The 25,476-nt window shown below is 42.6% G+C and overlaps 1 long non-coding RNA gene across 1 annotated transcript; it reads right to left on the minus strand.

Annotated features, from left to right (window-relative positions):
- Positions 1-636: 636 nt before the first annotated feature.
- On the minus strand, positions 637-25,476 carry LOC110342060. The gene is made up of 5 exons (XR_002384051.2): positions 25,427-25,476; positions 24,652-24,903; positions 17,978-18,186; positions 4,351-4,631; positions 637-1,725 (listed from the first exon to the last, which is right to left on the minus strand). It is a non-coding gene; the product is annotated as an uncharacterized LOC110342060 (long non-coding RNA).

Consider the following 25,476-nt stretch of genomic DNA (forward strand, 5'->3'; position numbering starts at 1 on the left):
GAGGACCTCTGTGCTTCCTGCTGTTTTGCTGTGAACCTAAAACTGGAATAAAAAATATATTTTCACAAGGTGATTCCTCTTTTAAGAATCTATTGTGTCAAATCATAAAAGCGGAGAGAACAGAAGGACCCATCAAGTCAATTTTAACAATTACCGACATGAGGCCGACCTTGCTTTATCTCACACCTACTCACTTCCCTCCACCAGACCTCAGCATCAGCCAGGGACTCACCGCAGCAGGCCTCGGATGGCCTCTCCCTCATCACGCAGTAACAGCCCAGAAATGGGATTTCAGGACCCGTGTGGTAGTGCGCGCTTACAGTCCCTAACCTGGGAGTCTGAAGCAGGAAGAGAGAAAGTTGGAAGGCGGCTGGAGCCACACAGCGGCACTGTCTCTCATGCACAGAAGGAAGTACTTTCCAGGACTGAAGAGACCGCTCAGCGGGTAAGAGCACTGGCTGCTCTTCCGGCGGCGCTTAGTTCAGTCCCCAGCACCCACAGGGTGGCTCACAGCTGCCTGTAACTCCAGCTCCAGGGGACTGATACTCTCACACCAGAGCTCATAAAATAAAGGTTAAATAAGCTCTATTAAAAAAGGAACATTTCATAGTTCATTATCCAAGCTAAACCTGTCAATTAGTTTAATACGAATTACTTTATTGTTCTTGCCTTTATATCTCTTCGGAACATTTTGACATCATTTTCCCAAAAATCCACAGCACCCCCAAGTCTTCCCAAACCTCCAAATTGAACTTTATCCACATCCTCCTAACAAAATATTTTGTAAACCTTGAGAAACATCATGGCTCTGTATTGACATAGTAAATACCTTTCGAAAATTAGGAGAAGCAAAATCACATTAAAGGTGGGACCTATGGCCTTTGAAGCCCTGCTATTTTCAGCATGGTATTTTCTTAAGTGCCAGGATGTCATCTTCTGGGCAGGGCTCTCACGCACTAGTCCAGCAAGCTACTAATGAGGTGCAGCTTGATCAACCATCCAGGAATGCTGAAGTTGGTGACCTGAGCTTGCTGGAGCCTGGCTAAGCAACTCCATACACTGTGCTTAGGCATGCTGATAGCTTCCCTTAACAAACAAAGGCTAGGCTAGAATCTTCTTGGTAAATATTACTTTAAAAAAAAGGAAAGCAGGAGATGAAAACTATAAGAGGAAATGGAGATTAGAGCAAAAAAGCACATGGAAAGGCCACACAAGCCGGAGGCAGATAATGACTGCAGAAACCTTGAAACCCAACTGCTATGGAGGAAAAGTCAACTAAAATGTTTCCACTGCTAACCACTAGTTGGATGGTTTGGGAGCTCCTGGCGGGTCTGCAGGTGGGATCGGGAATATGGTTGAACACCAGAGGATTGATTGATAGCTCACAGAAGAAGCAAACTGAGGAGTAAGGAAAGCCAGGTACCCATGCACATTTTACGAGACAAGCCACTCATTTCCTGCATTAACAGGCTAGTTCGCTTTGTAGCGTGGAGAGCCGCTGGGCACAGCACATGGCAGTTGTAGGAGCAGCTGCTTTTGCACTGCCAGGATCGGGTAAGAAGGGACCTGAGGGCTGTAGGGTTTACTCGGTCCCGCAGTTTAGGAGCTTTCGGTCCACTTTAGAACAGAAGGCATGCAGAGCCGTCTTCACAGCGGTGGGAGCGAGCAGCGGAGAATTCTCCCATCACAAGCTTGCGTTGGCTGGCAAGGGGGCTCCTTTTCACCCTTTGGAGAATGGGAACAGGAACACAGATCGGTGCAAACTGAAAGTCGGGTTTCTTGGCAGGTATTACAGACTTCTCAGAAGGAAAGGGCCGCTCCCACAACTGGTGAGACCAGCAACTCTAAGTGGGGTTTGGTTTTTACTTGAGTTTAGGTGACTCTTTCTCTTCCCTTTTCCTATTGGTCTAGAGGAATCTGTGAGCCCCTGACTACAGCAGGAGCTGGATCTCTGGAATCATCGATCATCTGGGGCACCCAGCTTGCTCGCTCTTTGTGATATGATGGGTACAAAGAAAGCCACTATGTGTGAGGGGAGATGGGCTATGTGTCAGAGAAGAAAAACTTACTGCTGGGGATAAAGCCACAAAGAAACCATGTACTGCCTATTGATGAGAGCAAAAAGCTATTAGAACCTCCTCAAACTGGGGTTCTTAGGCTCCCCTTTCTCATCCTAAGGGTTGATTGCTTCAAAGCAGAAAGAGGGCAGGAGCCTAGGCCAGGCTGTACCCTCGAGGGTACAGCCTGGCCTAGGCTCCTGCCCTCTTTCTGCTTATAACCCATGCCCACTTATCAGGTCCTTCTTTGAAAGGTTTTTCAGCCTCGAGAAATATCATAATCTGCTGTGAAACAGATATTCAGATCACAGACCTGTGGGGGGCTCCGACTCAAACCAGGAGAGAAATGAACGAAATTACAGGAATCTCTGCCTCTGAATACATGGTCTTCATGTCCAGGTCCAGTCAACTTCCAGTGTGTGGGAGGCAGATTTAACACAGGCAGAGCACCAGAGAACTCCTCTTGGGGAGAGGGCCTCCATGTGATCAGGTAGTGAGTGGCAAAGTTCTCCAGTGAGGGAGGCTGACCAGGTGGTACAAGGTTACCCTAGTTTGTCAGTAACAGCTCTCCTGCTTGCCCAGCTCCAGGGACTAGGACTAGCTGTAGTTGTCTAAGGCAGTGTTCTCCTGTGGGTTGTGACTCCTTCAGGGACAAATCCTTTCACAGGGGTCACCTAAGACCCTTGGAAAACTCAGATATTTACACTGCAATTTATAACAGAAGCAAAATTACAGTTATGGAGTAGTGAAAATAATTTTTTGGTTGGGGGGTCACCACAACAGGAGGAACTGTATTAAAATGTCACAGCATTAGGAAGATTGAGAACCACTTAGATGCTCCCTCTCTGTCTCTCTCTGTCTCTGTCTCCCTCCCTCACTCCCCCTCTCTCTTTCTCCTTCCCTTTCTCCAGCCTTCATTGTTTTGTTCTGTGTTGTCTTGGTATGACATGGAGTTTTGTAGCCCAAGCTGATCGCATAGCAACCCTCCGGCATTAGTCTCCCAAGTGCTGGTATTACAGCTCTGTACCACCATATCTTGGTTTGTTCTAGGGTTTTAGTGTTTTGTTTTGTTTGTTTGTTTTGTTGCTGCTGTTGTGAAAGAGTCTCATGTAATCTAGGCTGGCCTAGAACTTGCTATGTAGCTGAGAATGGTCAGTTCTGAGATTGAAGAAGGTACCATCATGTCTGGTCTATGTGGTTCTGAGAATGAGCCCAGGGATTTGTGTAGGCAAGGACTCTCCCAACAGAGCTGCATCCCCAGCCCCAAGGATTTCTTGAATTTCTAATAGACATCCAGAAGCTCTTGTACTCTTTCAATAAGTCAGAAGAAATTCTGCTGTTCACTACTAGTATTTACAGAAATGGACATCTGAACACGTATAAAATTGTTGAAATAAAATAATATGTAAATAATTGTATGTGTGCGTGTACAAAACAGTATGTTTATTTTAAATTTTTTTATTTGAGACAGGGTTTCTTTGTGTGTAGCCCAGCTAAAATGGCATAGTCTTGTACTGACCAGTTTTATGTAAACTTGACATAAGCTAAAGTCATCAGAGAGGAGGGAACCTGAATTGAGAAAATGCCTCCAAGTTGTTGGGCAGTGGTGGCACACACCTTTAATCCTAGAACTTGGGAGACAGAGGCAGTTGGTTCTCTGTGAGTTCTAGTCCAGCCTGGTCTCTAGAGCAAGTTCCAGGACACCCATGGATGTTACACAGAGAAACCCTATCTCGAAACAAAACAAAACAAAAACAAAAAGCAAAAACCTACCCTCTACCCCTAAAAAGGGCTACAAGGTTAAGTGACAGGAAAAAAAATGGTATTCAAAATAAGTTAATTAAAATGAAGTTAAAATACAAAAATATAAAACATATTTGATTTACTAAAATTAGCTCAATAGGCTTACAAATGATCATCAAATTTGGGGCATCAAATCGCCGTAGTCAAGCAAGGACCGGTGGAACAGGCCTGCAATCCAGCACTTGAAAGCTGCAGGAACAGAGTTCAAGGTCTCTGAAGATGGAGGCCAGCCTGAGCTGCCTGAGAGCCTACCTCAGACAACAAAACCAAAATGGATCAAAACCAAATGCAAATGGTCATATAAGAAGGAGCAACGCCTTAGCCTAAGATTCTGGCCTAACCTTAACCCTGTTAGTATTCAGGCATCTGTACTGTCCTGTCCAGAACTTGACAAAGAAAATAGGCATCTGAAAGTCAGCTGTTAATAAGTTATCAACCAGAGCCCCATAAAGCACAGTTTATGTTTGGAAGAAAATCAAAATAATCCTACCATCATGAGACCAATCAGCCTTAGGCTACTGCTCCCTTCATCTCGACTGATGGGCTTCTTGATCCTGGAGATCTTTTTGTGGGGAGCTCAGATACTCCAGCAGCCAGAAAGAAAACCAGACTGCTAGCATTCGTGTTTTGTTTTGTTTTTTTCCCCGTACACAAGAAGGGACACTTCTGAATTCAGTGTTTTCTGTGGATCTGAGAGAGTACACTGTCAGGATATACTCTCTTCCTCCTGGAATGTCTGTGCTGCAGGATTTTTCACAACAGTGGGAGCAGCTGCAGGAGTTAGGGGGACAGAAAAAAAAATAACATGTTGCCGAGATCACCTTTTACCAGACACACTTAAATCACCCGTTCCTCCCGCTCAATCGAGTCAGCGCAATTCCGCAATGACACCTGTATATGGAATTGCTAACTTCATTTAATTAGCAGTTTCATGACGATTTAATAACAACCCTCAAATGCTGTTCACACAAACACAGAAAGTATCAGGTAGATTATGAATTCCACAGTAATCTTATGTGGTCTACAGTGTTGTTTGTATAATTTTACAGATGAGGAAATGGGCTTGTAACGATTGATTAAGTAGTTTGCTCTGAGTTAGATGTCTGGCAGGTAACAGAGGTATAATCAGAAGCTAGGACTGCCTGCTGGGGAAGCCCCAGGCCACTGGGTTACAAGACTTTATCAGTCACCTGCTAGCAGCCAGCCACTCACAAAGCGTGGCCTGTCTGGCCACGTCTTCCCACCTTTGGCTTTCCCAATACCTTCCCTGCCCCCTCCACCACTGCCCTATTTCACTAAGGCAACGACGACAGCCAAGTATGGAGCCACTGGAGGCTCACCTGATGTTTGGTGGACTGAGGCTGGAAAAAGAATATCCCGAATGTATGTAAGCGTTTAGGGCATCACTTAAGACAAGAGGGACTTAACTCTGTAAAATACACTGTGAAGAAACATTACATGGGGCGCGCACACACACACACACACACACACACACACACACACACACACACACACAGGTGGTGGTGATATAATTTGAGCGTCTTTATATTCCTGTTTGGATTAAGCAGATAAAATACACTCCTGTAAAGTATATTCCAGAATCAAGAAGTCGGAAATAGAGCATAAAAAAGGTAAAGGACACCTTTAATCCCAGCACTCGGGAGTCAGAGCTCTGTGAGTTTGAGACCAGCCTGGTCTACAAGAGCTAGTTCCAGGACAGCCTCCAAAGCCACAGGGAAACCCTGTGTCGGGGGGGGGGATATAAAGGACAAGATGAATTAAATTAATTCTGAAATAGGAATTGTTTTATAAAAAAGAAAAAAAAAGTAGGGCACATAAAAAGAAAAGCTACTTTTTTTGTTTTGTTTTGGTTTTGTTTTTTGAGACAGGGTCTTCCTGTGTAACCCTGACTATCCTGGAACTTGCTCTTGACCTGAGTAGCCTTGAACTCACAGAGATTCCCCCTGCCTCTGCTTTTCAAGCGCTGGCTAGAAAAACTACTTTTAAAAGCATTATATTGTGGGGCACTCAGGAGACAGAGGCAGGCAGATCTCTGAGTTCAAGGCCAGACTGGTTTACAAAGGAAGTTCTAGGACAGTCAGAACTGTTACAGAGAAACCCCGTCTTGAAAAAAAAAGGTCAATTTATTTGCTACCTGTTATCAATTACCAAAGTTCAATGGATCTGAGCTAAGTTGGATAAGATTTTTTACGGCAAAAGGCCTAAGAATTCTTAACAGGGAGACAGTGACTAAGTGGTAAGTCAATTTACTAAAGTATCCTTTATCACAAGTAATTGTGAAGTGTTTTATCCAAAGATGCCACATTAATAAGAGCACTATCATGAAAAATGGAAATTAATTATATTGTAGTGTTAATACTGATTGTCCAGTTGACAGGATAGAACCACCGGGAGACAAACCTTGTTGGGGTGTGCCTGTGAGTGCTGCTTGTATTTTACAGATTCAGCTGGGTGGGGAGACTGATCCTAGTTATGGGTGGCCTCATTCTTAGGGCTGGGATCTCGAACTGAATTAAAAGGCAGGAGTGAGCTGATTATTTATGGCTTATTCTAAATTTAAGTTGGTTTTATTTGCTGGCTAGCCTACATTCTGGTCTTAACAGCTTTTCTGTTTTATCTATGGCTTACCTATTCATCCATGGGTGGGGAAAGAATGGGACACTAATACAGAAGGCAGCAGAAAATGTTTCCTATTTGTTATGACTTTTTTGAAGACAAAAAATAATAACACATGACTAATATTTTTAAGTTAGAGAAGTCACCAGCCTTCCATTTTCTTTTTTAAAAATTTTTTCAGAAATTTTTTTATTTAAGTTAGATACAAGCTTGCTTCACACGTCAATCCCAGTTCCCTCTCCCTCCCCTCCTCCCCCAGCTTCCCACCCAATCCCCACTGCATTCCCCAGGGAGGGTGAGGCCCTCCGTGGGGCATCTCCAGAGTCTGTCATTTCGTTCATGGCAGGGCCTGGGCCCTCCCCCCATGTGTCCAGACTGAGAGAGCATCCCTCATTGTGGGATGGGCACCCAAAGTCTATTTGTATGCCAGGGATAAATACTGATCTATTACCCAAGGCCCCATAGACTGCCTAGGCCTTCTCACTGACACCCACATTCAGGAGGTCTGGATCAGTTCCATACTGGCCTCCTAGCCATCAGTCTGGGGTCCAAGAGCTTCCCCTTGTTCAGGTCAGCTGTTTCTGTGGGTTAAACCAGTCCAGTCTTGACCCACTGCTGGTGATTAATTCTATCAGAGACTTCAGATTCTCTGCTGTGGTTAAGGGGTGCCAGGAGATCCTGAAATGGGTATGATCATTTTCTTAGATGGCCAGTAAATTGTACAGAGTAAGTGCGCTTGGACCATTCAAGTGAGGTTAACCCATAGCTTATAGATGTAGGCCACTGGGTATACTGATATATTGATAAAAAAGTTACTGATAGTAAGTACCATACGGAATGATCCTAAGTGACCACCAAAGGATTAATGGGTAAAGAAAATGTGGTTTATATGTACAATGCTAGTCTGTCTTGATGAAGAAGAAAATACTGCCATTTGTTGCAACTTCAAGCTACTTTAAGATAAGTCAGAATGGCTACCATTGGGAAAACAAATTTGACAACAAGTGGTGAGGAAACAGAGAAAGAGGAACCTAGTTTCTCTTGGTGGGAGTATAAGCTCATGTGCAAGTCAGTGTGGAGGCTTCTCCAAAAACTAAAATAGAACTGTCATGTGGCCCAGATATACCACTCCTGAGCATATACCCGGGGAATCCTATAGCCTGCCACAAGGACAGCTGCACATCCATGTTTATTGCTGCCCTTACACAACAGCCAGGAAGAGGACTTAGCCCAGCTGTCCGGCAACATATGAATGAAGAATGAAAATGTGACACATGTGTATAATGAACGTTTACTCAGCAACAAAGAGATGTGAAACTTGCAGGAAAATGGAATGGAAAACATTATATTGAGAGAGGCAACCCAGGCTCAGGAAGACAAGCACCATATGTTCTCTCTCATATGCAGATCCTAGCTTATAATTGTAAATTCTGTATGTGGGGGTGGGAGTAAGTGTGGGTAAAAGACCAGGAAACTAGAGAGGCCCATGAGGCAGGGAAGAAGAGGCTTTGGGGAGGAGGAAAAACCCTGACCCTAGCCCCACCCTTATTACTTGTAAGCTAACTTTTAAAAATAATAAAAATACTGTCATTTGTATTTATACTCAAGATAAATAATTGACGTTGTCATTAACCAGCGGTATTTTGGGTATATGGTTATTGAGACTCCCATTTTTGTGTGTGTGTGTGTGTGTGTGTGTGTGTGTAGGAGAAAAAGAGAAAAGTGTTTGCTTGTGTGTTGAATATGTGTTTGTGTGTTGTGTAGTGTGTATGGCATGTTTGTGTGTTTGTGTGGTGTATTGGTGTATGCGTACATGTGTGGGTGATGTGTTTGTGTGTGTGGCATGTTTGTGTGTTTGTTTGTGTGGTGTATATGTGTTTGTGTGGTGCATGTGGGGTGTGTGTGTGTGTGTGTGTGTGTGTGTAGGAGAGAGAGAGAAAAGTGTTTGCTTGTGTGTTGAATATGTGTTTGTGTGTTGTGTAGTGTGTATGGCATGTTTGTGTGTTTGTGTGGTGTATTGGTGTATGCGTACATGTGTGGTGTATATGTGTTTGTGTGGTGCATGTGGGGTGTGTGTGTGTTTGTGTGGTGTATATGTGTTTGTGTGGTGCATGTGGGGTGTGTGTGTGTTTGTGTGGTGTATATGTGTTTGTGTGGTGCATGTGGTATGTGTGTGTGTGTGTGTTGTGCATCATGTATGGATGTGCATCACATACAGATTTGTGCTTATGTCTGTGGGTACCAGTGGTTGGCATTAGACGCCCTCCTTAGATGCTCTTTGCTTTACTGAAGCAGCTTCTCTCAGATGAACCCATAGCTCACCAGTTCTGCTAGTCTGGCCAGCCAGCTTGCCCTGGACATCCCCCCTTTCTCTGTCTTCAAGTGCTGAGATTATGGTCTTGCCCAGCCAGATTTATGTAGGTGCTGGAGATCAAACCCAGGTCCCCACGCATGCATGGCAAGTGCTTTCACCTGAGCCATCTCCCCAGCACTAGTAAATGGGAACTGTAATGGAATAAGGAAGCCATTGTTCAAGACTGAAAACCCTAGAGACTTGCTAAGCGGTTTTCCTCTTTGCCTTCTGTCTTCTTGCTTACGCACCCTCTCCTAGCCCTGCTGTCATTTCTGGATTCTTTCCCTTCTCCCTGTCCCAGGGAAAGTTGTCTTCCCTCTCTGTACTGGTTTCTACCCTGGCAGCTCCTGACTTTTATATACGGTCTGCCCCCACCACTTGAACTGTAGTCTCATATTCCTCCCATGACCTCGTTTTTTTTACTTTGATGTTGTCTTAAGCCCCAAACTTGCCTACCTGAATATATCTCTTGGCTCCATAAGTCGCATTTCTCTTGGGGAGGGAGAAAGCATGGTTATTCTCAGTTCCCTTGCTCTTGGCAAACACGGTCAGTCTTTAGAAGACCCTGAACTCAAAGCCCTGGGCCATTACCTTTGGTTGAGTTCACTGGTGATGCTGTGGAAAACTAGCTCTCCTCTGCATCTCTGGGGCCCATTAGAAGAACCTGAGATTTCACAGCTAGGTCCTACTGCCCAGAGGTTGTTAGTGTGATTCATCTGGAGGCTGAATTGTGTATCCTTGCACTTCTGTTGACATAAAACAGATCTTCTCTAAAAAAGAATAAAATATTTCATTCTAGAGCCAAATATGAGTGACCCAGCCCAGGAACACAGGGGATAATTATTCAGTAGGCTGAAGATAGCCCAAGGTGAATTGTTAACTTGGCTCTGAGCTGCAACATCCTAACCTCCCTGCATCACTGAGGCTCTGATCAGTCCATCAGCTTTGTAGACATGTCTTTCCCCAGGAATTCTCATTCACATTCCTAACCACCACAAGCGTGAGGACAGGGTTGTGAGAAATATGTGCAGCTTTGCAGCAGGCCCCTTGCTCCCATAGTCTGTACCATGTCTGTAAGTCCAAATGAAAACCCACAACAGAATACCCCTGCACTGCCCATCACCCCACAATAGAATACCCCTGCTCTGTCCTTCACCACACAATAGAATATACCTGCACTGCCCAACACCCCACAACAGAATACACCTGCACTGCCCAACACCCCACAATAGAATACACCTGCACTGCCCAACACCCCACAATAGGATACCCCTGCACTCCCCAATGCCCCACAATAGAATACCCCTGCTCTGCTCTTCCACCCCACAACAGAATACCCCTGCACTGCCCACCACCCCACAATAGAATACCCCTGCACTGCCCATCACCCCACAATAGAATACCCCTGCACTGCCCAACACCCCACAATAGAATATACCTGCACTGCCCAACACCCCACAATAGAATACCCCTGCACTGCCCATCACCCCACAATAGAATACCCCTGCACTGCCCATCACCCCACAATAGGATACCCCTGCACTCCCCAATGCCCCACAATAGAATACTCCTGCTCTGCTCTTCACCCCACAATAGAATACCCCTGCACTGCCCACCCCCCACTCTTTCAGAATCCTTTCCTTTCCCATCCAGCTGTTCGTTTCTCCATAGACTCTCTCACACCTAACACTCCATACGTCTACTTGCTCTTTACTGTCCTCTCCCTCTCTCTCCTTTGCTGATCCTTGTCTTAGACTTGCTCAAGTGACTGTCCCCATATCCTCCTCCAAAAAATTGATAGACTAACCTATGAAATGACAGACATGCTTGACACTCTCTAGGTACCCCAAGGGTATAAGCCCCAAGAAGGAAGCGGTTTTGTCTCCCCATATAACTGTCATAGTCCAGTACCTTGAATAACATGTGGCACACACACAAAAGGAAACTAAATGAATAGTTATGAATGAATAAATATCCCTAGGACCATTTTTAGAATGCCTGGTTATTCAAATAAGTTACATTTACATTGTATTCATAAGATAGTTCCTAAAATGTTAAAGAGATGACACTCTCTATGAGAGTGGAAGGGGAAGGGTGTGCAGCGCAGTGGCCAAGTGATTGTCTACTGTGTTCAAAGCCTTGGATTTGAGTCTCAGAGCCCAAAAACCCCAGTGGTGAATAAAACAACAATATTGGATTGTTTTTTTTTTGAATAACTGTTATGCCCAGGAGCCAATAGGCAGTCTCACGATTCTAGCTACTTTTTATTAAAAATCCAGTGGATTTCCTACCACATCTGGAAGGAAATGACCTTAGCTGGTGTGTAGTTCTGGCTACTGTTTGGGTAGCACATGGCTTGCGTTTAAGGCCTTGCCCGTGCTAGGCAGGAGCTCTACCATTGTGCTACATCTGCTATTTATAACTCTTCCAAGTCCGTCATATCATTAAAACACCCAGTGCCTCCAATGGAAAAGAAAGTATGGCTGATGTTCCCACACTTTGGCTTCATACAAGGAAGTCCTCTGACTTATTCTCAACATTTCTCTTACCACAACTGTTTACAATGGTTTCCAAAGAAATACTCCAGTTGTTAAAACCTGAAAGTCCACGTTCCTGTTGCCACTTGCAACAGAATTACCTACAACTTGCCATGTGAAAGTATTGACACATGGGGCAGAGCAGATAGGCCAAGGTGTGGGCTGTGGACATGACTCCCTTGGTGACTCTTGTCTGAACTTGTTCAAGTGACTCTCCTTGTCCTTCTCCAGAAAGTCAACCTGTAAGCCTTTGGATTAAACACCTTGTATATAAAGTGATAGTAGTGCTTGGTACTTTGTAGGTACCTCTAGATGTCTAGATGATCTTCCCCATCTTCCTCTAGTCCCATCTCTCCTCCTGTAGTCCCCTTCTCCAGCAATAGTGCCACCAGACAGTAGGCTGCCTGAGTAAAAGACCCTAACCCTGTTCTTAAACCCTCACCCATTCCACACACAAGTGGTCAGCAGTTTGTGTTGCCTCTACTTCATTTTGTAAGTATTTTGTTCTGAAACGGGAAGTAACTGAGGTTACTTGAGGTCATGAGGGTGAGACAATTATGCAAAAGCATAGGGATCCTTGAGGAAAGACTCCAGAGAGCACCACTGGCCTCTTCACCATGTAAGGCCATAGCAAGAAGGTCTCTGTCTGCAATCCAGGAGGAAGAGCCTCCCCAGAAACCCACCCACTTTGATCCTGCCTTCTGAACCACAGGAAAATACTTTTTAAAAAATGGTTGATCTACCCAGTCCATAACAGTCTGCAGTTGAGGCTGAAAACTGAGAGTAGGGTATAGTGTAACTAACTAAACACATGCATGAGGTGTTGGAGGAAGAGGTCAGAAGAATTTTGAAGTATGTTTTACAAGGAGCTTCAATCATGAATGGAATTCTGATAGGAATAAGGCCATTGATGATCATCATATCAGTATGAAGGAAGAAAAAAGGGGACCTGGAGAAAAAGTGTTTGTCTGCAAGATGACATGAACAATCTCACACATTAACAGAAATAGATGTCACAGGCCATTTTGACATGTCTGATGGAAACAGGGAGAAGAGGACATTGGAAACTAGAGGAATGGTGAGCCACAATGTTGAAAAGAATTGGCTGAGTCTATGATAGTCTGTTATGAGTATAATGGCTAAGATGGAACCAGTCTGCTGTGCTGGGCCAGTCAGTACTGGGTATGATGGCAGGCTCTGTCCTCAAGCTCTCCGTGATGGCAAGAGAGGAAGGTGGGGTGTGGGCTGTAATTTCATCCTTTTAGGCCCAGTTTTCTCAAATGGAAGCTCTAAAGCTCACAGTTCTCAGTGGGTGCTGCACTGGAGAAAGGAAAAGTCCACACCCCCACCAGGTAAGTAGTGCATCCTGCCCGTGCCCACTTCCGCCTCCTTCCAGACAACATCCTCAGAAGTCCTGAAACAACACGAAACTGGCACAATCATTCCGTAGGGACATCTTACAGACTCTGCCAACATATTAAAAGCACGTGTTGGGGGAGACATAACCAACATCCACTCCCTTCTACGTCTCAAAGAGAAACCAAGGTGATTCCACTGATGTTCAGTCTGGGGAAGCAATGAGTTTATTAGCCTTACTTACAGAGCAATGTGTGAGGGGTTACACAGGAACACAGATGTGATGGGGCAAGTCCTTCTGTGTATATGTTGTCCTATTGGTTGATAAATAAAGCACTGTTGGCCAATAGGGAAGAAAGATAGATGGGACTAGGAGTCAAGGAGGATTCTGGGAAATGTAGTCTAGGGTAGAGAGTCGCCATGTGATCCTGGGGAGAGAGGACGCATGAGGCTGCATCCTCAGTAAGATAAGACCTTATAAAATGCATATTAGTAATTATGGGTTAATAATTAAGTCAGAGCTAGCCATTAAGAAATGGCCAACAGCTTCATAATTATTATAGTGTCTTGTGTATTATTTAGGGGCAGAGACAGCGGCAGGACCCAGGCAGCTGGCGGGAAAGAATATTACTTACGCAGATGACTTTAAAAGCTGCCACATGAGCAGGTTTATATCCAGCACGCATGTATGCATGATGGTGCCTCTGTGGCTGCTCCTTCCCTGAATCCTTCCCTATCTGTGTCCTCTAGCCTTTCTTAGAGTCCATGAGGCGACATTCACTTACAACAGAGTTTCCTACAACTTGGGAGGGGTGGCTGGATGCTCAGGTCCTAGAACCCTCCTTTGCCCCTTCTTTCAAAAAAAGGGGTGTCAGGAGTCAACTAGCCCAGGTTTGATGGTCTTTGGTGAGCACCCAGCCAAACTCCTGAAGATGGCAGCAATTTGGCCTGGAGGATGCCTTGTACAGTAGCATATGTTCTTAACCTTATCACCACTGTCTAAGTATTTATAAAGCTGCACTTCTCTCATGGGTTTATATTCAAGTATATACAGTAAATGTACATTATAATTATGTACAGTATAACTTTAATAAAAATAAGATTGGAGTGAAATCCCTACCTGTTCATTAATAAAGGAATGAATGTCATTGTATCTATACTGACTGGAAGAATGAGTGTTCATAACCTAACTCAAAACTGTGATGGAACATAATAGTCAGAGAAAAGGCATATTACAGTGCATCATGTCGAGTATACACACATGCTACATACTTGGTTTTTCTGTAACTTTTTTGAGACAGGGTCTCACATACCATGAACTGGCTTCAAACTCAACACATAGCTGTGGATGACCTGAACTCCCACTACCTCTTCAATGGTGGGATTTTGGGTGTGCACTATCATGTCACTCATGGATGCAGAATTTAACATAGGTTGCACACATGCCAGGCAAGCACTTTACCAACCAAGTGATCTGCATCTCCAGCTCATGCTATAGGCTTATATACGTGAATTCAGACATGGGAAATTATCCGGAAGGAAACCTGGTAAATAGTTAACAACTGACTATTTCTAGATAAAGAAATATGCTTTCCAGAAGATGTAAAACAGATTTTAGAATTGCAATATGCTCTGGCTAATAGAGCATCCTTTAAGTTTTTAACTTCAAGTGTGGGTTTATATATGTACATATAATTTATATACATATATGTTTACATATTTTATGAGCTACCTAGAGCTGAGCTATGACTTTGAAGGTATTAAAGAATATTTGTTACTTAAAGAGAAGAATATAATATCTATTGGATGAGGACAAGCATGCATTGTTAAAAAGTACAATTTACAGGGGCATGGGAGGATGGGAAGGAGAGAGAACTGGGATTGATATGTAAAATAATATTGTTTCTAATTTAAATAAAATGTATTTTAAAAAAACAAAGTACAATTTACAAATAGAGTGAGGGAGGGCCATAATTCCATGTGAACATAAAGTAAAGCACACAACAAACACTTATTTCACCCTCAGTGATGTAAGCAGAGAGATACTGTGATGGGGGAAGTCCTGTGATTATGCCAATAAAACACTGTTGGCCAATAGGGAACTAAGATAGGTGGGACTAGGAGTCGAGGAGGACTCTGGGTAGGAGAAACACAGAGAGTCAAGATGTAACGCCTTGGGGTAGGAAGCTCGGAAACCTCTCCAGTAAGAGAAATACTTAGATTAGCAATTATGGGGTAATTACTTAAGTCAGAGCTAGCCAGTAACAAGCAAGGCCAACAGCTTCATAATTAATATAGCCTCCTGTGTGTTTATTTGGGACTCATGTGGCTCTGGAATCAGGCTGGCGGGAAGGCTTCTCTCAAGGAAAGGCTTCCCTTTACATAATGGTGATTAGGAGTGGGATGATGACTTTCCACGTAGAATGACAAAAGCTTTAAAGGAATTTTAGAAACAGAAGAATGGAGAGAAGCACAGATTTTTGGTAGCAGCATTTTCTCATGTGGGCTCTGTTTTGCTAGCAACAAGCAGAGACTCTCCTGGCTCGCTTAAGTGAGGCTTCCTGACTCAGCAACAAAACAACAACAACAACAACAACAACAAGGTTCTTTTAAGAGGCTCTGCTAACCATTAAAAGGTATGTATGTACAGCTGGAAATGGCAGTGACCACATCTCCAAGACGGCAGCTTTTGCTGGATGTCAGACTGAGACAGTGAGTTGGAGTCACGCTTACGCACGCCATCTTAGAAAAACTGTAGTTTAAACAGCTGCGGTTTTAACAGATAAGACACGTGGCCAGAAAAACATAAAGATTTACAGTAAAGTCAGACTTGGGTGAAGAAAAACCTCTAAAGGTTTACAGTGTATTTAAAAATATATATAAGATTGAGAGACTAAAAGAAAAGGCATAGTGGTAAATAGAGTATCCAGCTGTGGTGACGCATGCTGGTAGTAATTGCTGCAGAGGCAGAGTCAGAGGCAGGCAGATTTCCAAAGAGAAACCCTGTCTCAGAGAAAAATAAATCAAAGTAAAAGAAATAGAATAATAATAGATAAATAAATAAGCCACGTAAAGATGGAAAATGCACAGAGAGTCTGGATACTGTACACTATTGTGTTTTTCAGTTTTTTGATTGCTCAGGAAGGAACAGCTGCTAAAGTACACTTGATTATAAATGCTACTAAATTAATTCAACTTATATCTTTTGAAAATGCCTTGACTTCAAAATTTAAGTATAAGGATATGTTACTTGGGAAAGGAGTTTTTATTTATGTTTCTACAGAAAATGAAAAGCTGAGGATTTCTTCCAGGCTTCTGTGGTTTGATGAACCAAGTCCCCTGGAAGCAGTGGACCAAGTGTTCCAACAACTGAAACAGCTAAGATGATGCAGTCTTACAGACCCTGAAACTAAGGACTTATACAGGTTTCGGAGTTTTGTCATGATCCCCATGGTTTGAACAGCGCCCCCTTCCAGCATGAAGCAGTTTGGAATGAGCTATGTCCTAATTCCTATCTTGTTTATAAATCTTTGTTTTCATTTAAATGGGGTTGTTTATAATTGGCTAATGATCACAGCCAATCTCTTTTTAATGGTAAAAAGGGGAATTATGGTATGGGTATGGTTTTTCATTTATTGATACAAATTCAAGATCAATTTTGTGATATGTATATTTCTCCTCTTGATTAAGTATTGTGCTTATACTGTTCTTTTAAAACATAATGCATAATTAAATACAGATAGTTACTTATAATAGTCAGAACTTATAGTTAGGTTAGTTAGGTTTTCTAGATATACAGAGATATATTTGAGATAGACAGTCTTCAAACCTTTCAAAGACCTTCAGAAAATGGCATTTAAAATGGTTTAGGGCTTTTCTTGACAACGAGAAATGTCTGCTCCTGGCAGCACCAATTACGCCTGAGAGAAAGATGGGCATTGAAGAAACTCATTATGGAGTTTGCTTTCAACATGGCAAGATTAGCCATTTGGGCAAGAAACTGCTCTTGCCTAGACTGTTTGTTGCTGTATAAACTGGACATGCAGGACCCACAGGAAAGTGATTGCTGAACTCAAACAGTCCTTCAGGGTTCCTGCTTCATGGAAGAGTCTACGAGTCTTTCTGAGGACACAGAATAATGACTGACAGACTGCCAATGCAGATGGACAGTTTGAAATTTCCTGCTTTGCTGAGAAATCTTCTGGACACACTGTGGCCTATGGGCTAAAGATGGATGCCCCAACATTACAGAGGAACTTTGGGTGACTGTCCAGGTAGCAAGATGTCTCTGTTAATCCTAGTGTTTATATATTATCCTTCTGTGGCCTTTGATAGAATTGAAGGCAGATAGTTATAATTATAGTTTTCCTTAGTTATGATAAAAGATAAGCTACATATAGAACTTTGGACTCACAAGGATGGGATGGATGATATTTTCTTTAAATCTTGCTAAAATATTGTAACTGTGTTCTTACTTGATAACTGTTCTGTTATATATAATTTGACTATGTTAAAGTTAGACCTTTCTTTTTGTAAAGACAGAAAAGAGGAGATGATGGGGGAAGTCCTGTGATTATGCCAATAAAGCACTGTTGGCCAATAGGAATCTAAGATAGGTGGGACTCAGAGTCGAGGAGGACTCTGGGTAGGAGAAACACAGAGAGTCAAGATGTAACGCCATGGAGGTAGGAAGCCCGGAACTATTCTCCGGTAAGAGAAATACTTAGATTAGCAATTATGGGGTAATTACTTAAGTCAGAGCTAGCCAGTAAGAAACAAGCAAGGCCAACAGCTTCATAATTAATATAGCCTCCTGTGTGTTTATTTGGGACTCATGTGACTCTGGAATCAGGCTGGCAGGAAGGCTTCTCTCAAGGAAAAAGCTTCCCTTTACAATACTGAAGTTAGAGAATGTAGCAAAGAGGATCTTAGCTTAAAAATCATTTATCAGACAAATGTATTTATATCCCATAAATATGAACCACATGAATGCCTGTCTTTCTTCTTAAGATTGACCTTTACCCCCACAGAGCTGTAAAATGACCCAGTTGAACAAAGACAAGCAAATATGTGTTCCTCCAGTTGCTGTTCAGAGCAACAATGGCTAAAGAAAATGTGGTCTATTTACACTGGTCAGCATAGAGAAAAAGGAAAGAAGAGTTTTTGTTCTGTTTTCGTCATGAACCACATTGTAGGTTGTTAACCTGTGTGTAAAGACGACTCAGAACTCTTACCTGTGTGTTTGTGTCCCGTTATCTTCTCTTCACACTCCGTCTCTCTGGCCTCTGGTGTCCACTACCCTGATCCACTCTTCTGAGACTGGTGTGTGTGTTTCTTCACATGGGTGGGAGTATGCGATGTCTGTATTTCTGTGTCTGGTTTATTTAACGCAGCACAATGACTTTCATTTCCATCGAGTGTATGTGACCCAGATGGTAAATAGCTGAAGAGAGGAAAATAAGGACGTGACCGTTACGTATTGAACACAGACTCTGACACATCATCATGTGTCAACCGTCAGTATCACAAATGCATGCCAACATGTGCCAGTTAAAAGCAAAAGGAAAAATATGGAACAGCAAAGAAATAACAGAAATAAAGAAATCCAGGAGTGGTGACACATAGCAAGTAATCATTTTCCACCTTCAGGGAGATAGAGCATGTGAATATTAATATTACAGCATATTATCTGACGGTTTTTGTGGGTGGAGTAATACTTTCAGACAGAGGATTTATGTTTTTTCTCTTAATGTTAGTGATTATGAAACTGACATTTTTCAAAAAATAATTTTAAGGGCTGCATATTTCATTGTAGGTTGTGCATAACTCACGACTTTATAAATTTTTACCATTTTAGGTGCTCGCATTCCGATTTTAGTATTATTAGCATTATATTTAATGTTTTTGTGTAACTTTCAAATTTTTACAAAATCTTCACCCTGTTCCAGTTTCATTTATATTTTCATGAATTTTTATATGCAGACTATGTTAATAAATATGGAAAAGCAATTTTAAAAGGTACACTTTTGCCGGGCGTTGTGGTGCTCGCCTTTAATCCCAGCACTCGGGAGGCAGAGGCAGGTGGATCTCTGTGAGTTCAAGGCCAGCCTGGTCTACAGAGCGAGTTCCAGGACAGCCTCCAAAACAATACAGAGAAACCCAAAAAGGTACACTTCTGTGGAATCAGGTGTTAGCAGGCAAGCCTACTGGGCATGCCCAGGGTCTATTGGAAGGACAGCTAGGAACCTCTTTTGCTCATTTCGAAACTTGGCCAATTTTCCCTCCCCTAGCTATGTTTATGATCACTGTGGTAGTTTGAATGTAATTGGTCCTCATAATCTCACAGGGAGTGACACTATTAGGTGTCACTTTGTTGGAGTAGGTTTGCCCTTGTTGGAGGAAGTGTGTCGCTATGGAGGTGGGCTCTGGAGGTTTCCTATGCTCAGGACACCACCCAGTGTGTCATTCTACTTCCTGTTGTCTGCAAGATGGAGCACTCTCAGCTCCAGCACCATGTCTACCCACACGCTGCCATGCTTCCCATCATAATGAACTAAACCTCTGAAACTGTAAGCCAGCCACCCCAGTTAAATGTTTTTTTGTGTAAGAGTTGCTGTGGTCATGGTGTCTCTTCACAGCAATAACCCTAAGACAATCACTCTCTGCCTTTTGAAACAAATTTGAATATTTGTGAATGAGCCCATAGATCTTAGTCACTTCTTCAGTGTACACATAGCAGGTGGATACTAGTCATTTATCCTCTTGACAAGACTGCCAAGTAGCAAGGCAGATTTGATTGTCTCCCTGGTGAATACAACTCCAAACTTTTACCTTCGGGAAACTTCTGGAAATCCTTGTAGAAGATGTTTTCATTCCACTACCAATCTCTTCCTCAAACATACCGGAAGTAACTTGACTAAACCTAGTAAGGGTACATTTGTTTCTTAAACTCAGTGGCAAAGTACTTACAATCTGTACCAGATGTTGAAGGGGAATTAACAAAAATGAGAAACAATACAAAACCCACTATAGCAAAAATGGGAAACAAAACAAACCTCTTAAGCATTGTAGGTTAACAACATTCCGGGTCCACCCAGTTTCTGTGGTGGTTTTCCTTCTTTGGGCTCCTCCCAAGAGTCTGGAGGCTACAGTGGAGAGTCTTTGTCCTTTTAGCAACTCCATGTATCAATATTTCACAGGTTAGTGCAGAAAAATGTATAAGGTAGTAAATAACTAAATTGTAAATTATTGTTATGGGACCAGATGAGATCAATTTACCCTCCATAATTATTTGGGTTATTAATGTTAATTTGATGAAGAAATCAGCAAAGTTTCTAAAATAGGACCTAAAATTTTAGTGGATCAACTGTAAAAAATGGGCTACCAGACAGTCGATCGTATAAGAAATGTATAACACAGAAGTGTTCAGAAAGGTGAAGGAATAAAACATTCACTGATGTAACATTTTTTAAAGATTTATTTTATTTTTAATTATGCATGCTTGTGCGTCTTTGTGTGGGTATTTTCAAATGTGTGGGTGCTTACGAAGGCCAAAGGAGTCATTGGATCCCTTGGAGCCAGAGATACAGGCTATTGGGCGCTGCCTGGTGGGATGGAGGGAACAAATTTGGGTCCTTGGAAAGCCCTCCTGACCCCTGAGCCATCTTCCCAGGCAGAGGTGTAGTCATGTCTTTAACATGACCGTGACTATACTTTCCGAACCAAAGCTGAGGCTTCATACAGTCTAACTGAAGATTTTTGGGGGGCTATGATAATATGTAGATGTGAAAGTTTGTCAATGTTTAAAAATCTTCATCATACGTACTTATGTACCTTAATAAATACAGCACATTTTAAAAATACAAATAATTGGAACCATCTGGAAAAAAAACCCAAAATATGTGATCTTCCTAACCAAGAATAGTAAACCTTGAAAAGGCTCATTTCAATGGATCATTGAAATAATCATTCAAAAATTGTGCCATGGTTTTACGTTCCTTAATAGTCAGGTTTCCAATGCTGTGAGAAAATCAATTTAAAAGTAGGAAAGAGTGATTTTCCCTCGTAGTTTCAGATGTTTCTGCTCACGGCCACTTAGCTTCTTCCTGTAGGTCTACAATGAGGAAGAACACTCTGCTGGGGAATTCATGAAGAACCTGCCAGTCACTGTCTGGTGGGCAGGAAGGAGGGAGGGGGGAGAGGAGAGAGGGATAAAAGAGGAGGAACAGAAAATAAAGAGTAGAGAGAGAGAAGGAAGGAGGAGGATGAAAAGGAAGGGACAGGCTCTGGTTTCAGAGGCCATGATCCCGAAAACTTGACTAACATCTACTAGGCCCCCTTCTCCTGAAGGTGCCACCATCTACCACTAACAGCACAGGCTGCCAATCAAGCCTTCAACACATGGACCTTTGAGAGTCCAGATACAAACTATAGCGATGGCTAATGGAACTGTGGCAGAGTATTTCCTTAACACAATCAACCAGGGTCAGTTTCTGTCTCTGAACCTAGGAACCTCATTACCTGGGAATTCTGGCAACTTGCTAAACACAGATGATGATTGATTTCGTCTACAGAAATTTGTTGACTCAGTCCTGATTTTGTTTGGTTTGGGTTTGATTTTTTGCCTTTGCTGTTTGTTTTGTTTCTTTTTGCTTTTAGCAATAGTATCTCTATCATTCTTATTTCAGCCTGGCCTGGAATTATTTAAGAAGCCTGGCTTAGCCTCCATATCACAGGGATCCTCCTATCTCAGCCTCCCAAGTGCTGGGGTTGCAGGTGCTTTCCGTGCCTGGCTGTGATTCAACCCTTCCAACAGCAGTTATTTACTTGGTCCATTTCCCAAAAGACACAAATGCACCTATATTTGAAGAACAAAATACCCACCCATTCAGTATCAGAGGCATGCATATACCCACTCTCTTTTGTGTGTACTTGAAAACGTAAAACTTTCATTTTTGCTTAAAATGCACTTTTGTCAACTGTCAAGGGAAAGTCAGGATTAAGCACCCCGTCCTTTAAATTTACAAACTGTAAATTTATAGAAAGTGTCTGTCCTCTACTTTACAACACATGATTTTCCTAGGGATCCATCGAGGGAACTGAAGTGTAAGGCATTCCACAGTGGCCACACTGTGTGCATGAACACAACTGGTTCCAGTTAATAGTGAGAGCTCTGTTTGTGTTATCTTTGCCTCCTCTCAGGAATGGGACAATAATTCTTTTGGTAAGCTGATGCTTTCTTTGTGCTTTGTTTACAAAGCCACCCTACCCCCCTGTTTTACTTCCCCAACACAGAATATTAGTGTACCCTTCCTTCAAGGTGTTCTGGGGTATGGCAGTGACCTTAGAGATCAAATACTGTTCTCTTCCATAGTGCGGGTTTTAAGAATATGAAAAATAATAATAGGTCACACTCCTGACCCTAACCCCAACCCCAACCCTAACCCTTACCTCCTGAACCCGGCACAATTTGAAGGTGACAAGCCTGTGGTTATGTCACACTCCTGGCTCCAGCATGAGGGAGACTGAGGCCTTCTGGCTAGCCTGAGCTACATAGTGAATTCAAGGTCAGCCTGGGCTTCCTAGAGAATTCCTGTCACCAAACAGCAACAACAAAACAAAGACTTACACTCTCCCACCCCCACCCCCTTAGGTTTCAACACAAAATTTCCTTTAGGAACCTATCATTCCTAATCTCTTGACTTTTTTTTTCTTGTAAAATGGGCAAAGGAGAACAAGTGAAATGATATGTGCGAAGATTGTACAGTGTTACCTAAAGAGCCATTAACCTTAGGATGCGTGTGTTGGTTAGGATATGGCTTCAGCCATGTTTGATGAAGACGCTGGTAAGCTGGGTCAAATCTTGAAGGCAATAAGTAGAGCTATGACCCCACAGTCAGGGCTGTTGATTATGAACCCACGCCTTTAACCATCCCATCGCGTTCACCTCTGGTCTGTCTCATAGCATCACACACCTCACAGTTGTTTTCCTGGGATGTTTACTTAAAAGTAAGAGTGTGTGAGCATCAATTATCTCTCAAGATTTTCCCATTAGATGCCCCCACTGATAGGCTTAAATTAGACATTCTGTTTTCGTTGCTTTTTCACTAATTTACTTTACCCTTTTATTTTTGAGATTTTATTTTAGCTACAGTATTTCTCCCTTCCTTTTCCTTCCTCCAAACTCTTTCATATACCCCTCCCTGGACTCATTCAAATCCATGGCTTCTTTTCTCACTAATAGTCATTATATCCATCTATGTATTTGCATATGCATAAATATTTCTAAATACAACCCGTTCCGCTCATAGAATGTAGTTTGTATGTTTGTTCTCAAGGCTGACTGTTTGGCTCTGGACAACCAATGGGTGGTCCTAAGGAGACACACACTTCTTGCTCCCAGCTTTACTCAGTTGCCTGTAGTTCTTTGTGTAGGATGAGGGCCTTGTAGGCTTTTTCCTGAGTGCTTTGGCATGTTCATTGGTATCCTCCTTGTTTAGCTCACATTTGGGCAGTTATGTTGGTGAGATTTTATGCATGTAACTTCTTACACTTGATCTTAGCCAAAAGGCCGAGAAGTGATGTGTGTGGCTTCCTATGTTACTAGAAGACACAACCTCACGGCAAACTCCCTGAACCTCTGGCTCTTACGGTTTTCCCATATTCCTCTTACATGATGTTTCCTGAGCTTTAGATATAGAAGTGTTTCATTGAAGGGTCCATGTGACTAGACTCCACAACTCTCCATATTGACTGGTTGTGGTTTTCTGTAGCGGTCTTTTTCTGTTGCAAAAAGACATACATTAATGAGGGGAGAAGACTACACTTATATGTGTATATAAGGTCAAATGTTTATAGGTTATTATTAGGGATTATTTTGGTTTTGTAATCAGTGGTTATAGATTCTCCTCCAATAACCATGGTTTCACTAACACTAGTTAATTAAGTAGGTTTTTAGTACCAGGCACAGAATCTTTAAGTCCAACTAGAGGGTAGTTGGTTACTGCCAAGCAGTGTGTGCCACTACTGCACTAGTAGGGTGGTTGTTGATGCAGTTCATAGGTGTCATAGTTGGATGGGACTGCTGGTTGCTTCTCTTCTTTGGGAGCTTGCATGGTGCCTTCTGATACCATAGAAACTTGTTTCAGGGAGGAGTATTCATGTTAGTTGCTCAGAGGCCTTTGGGTCCTGTTTCTAAAATGCATGGTGTCTTCACCAATAGGGACGTACTTTCCACCTCTATGGGGTAACCTAGGCAACAGTGGTTGACTTTGTATTGGGGAGTCTCTTATCTCTGACCAACAACTCTAAAGAGGGCTTCTCCTGTTAGGTACTGGGGTTTTGTTCAGTGGTTTGTCTTAGTCAGTATTCTCTTGCTGTGAAGAGCTGTCATTACCATAGCAACTCTTATAAGATGAACTTAACTGGGGCTTGCTTACTGTTTCAGAGGTTTAATTTATTATCATCATGGTGGTCCACATGCAGACATGGTGCTGGAGCAAGTAGCTAAGAGTTCTATGTTTAGATCCACAGGCAACAGGAAGAAGAGAGAGGCCACTGTGACCAGCTTGGGCCCTTGAATCCTCAAAGCTCACCCACAGTGGCACACTTCCTTCAAAAAGGTCATACCTCCTAATCCTTTCAAACAGTACTACTCCCTGGTGACCAGCCTTCCAAATCTTTAAGCTGATGGAGGTGATTCTTTTTCAAATCTTATGGTTCTTAGAGGGAGCACTGTCAGCATAGAAATATATATATATTTCTCATATATTTCCATGTATTATTTTTAGGTAAATGGTTAATCATACGATTCTTTGTGGCTTTTTTAGCCATCTATTTTGTTATTTTACCTCCCCTTCCTGTATTTATCTCTTTCCCTTTAAATCAGAAATACTTAACTCCAACTTACATAAAGAGGTGTAAGAGGTAGCAGAGAAGGTAGGTCAGTCCCCATCAGCTATAGGGAGGGTATCCAGGCAACACTTGGTGAGGCACAGCTCTTCTTCCCTTGGCAAGCTGGGAATGGTACATCCCAGGAACTCAGAACTTGAGATGTGGGAAGCAGCTCAAATTCCCACCTAAGATGGATACTTTACTCAGTCTTGAAATCTTGGGACACAGTTTTTGGAGAAACAATAGCAGGTCTCTGCATATCCTGTTCCTATTATTGTGGGCAATGGGAAAAGTTAAAAGCTAAAATAGACACCATAAAAATAGCAACATCACTACCCGCTCTCATACTACCCCCAAATCCCTTATTAAGAACTAAGCAACTCCACTGGGCATTGGTGGCACAGGCCTTTAACACCTTTAATCCCAGCACTTGGGAGGGAGAGGAAGGCAGATCTCTATGAGCTTGAGACCAGCCTGGTCTACAAGAGCTAGTTCCAGGACAGCCTCCAAAGCCACAGAGAAACCCTGCCTCGAAAAACCAAAAACACAAACAAACAAACAAACAGAAAAACAAAACAAAGCAAAACAACAACAAAAAACAACTAAGCATTTCCAAGACCACTGCCGTGGAAACTCCTCACACTAGCCAAGAAGTGTGTCTTGGCCGAATGTCTCCCATGTACTCTGGGGTTCCTGGAAAGTCCATCTGTAGGCTAAACGGACGCTGTAACGATACGCGACACACAATTACTGACAGTAAAGCTAAGTATTTAATGTAGAAAATTACTCACAAGATACCAAACCCAGAGGAGCCAAACAGTTCTCAGCTAGCGGCCGGACC

Source organism: Mesocricetus auratus, unplaced genomic scaffold, assembly GCF_017639785.1.
Source record: "Mesocricetus auratus isolate SY011 unplaced genomic scaffold, BCM_Maur_2.0 Super-Scaffold_100006, whole genome shotgun sequence".
Lineage (NCBI taxonomy): Eukaryota > Metazoa > Chordata > Mammalia > Rodentia > Cricetidae > Mesocricetus > Mesocricetus auratus.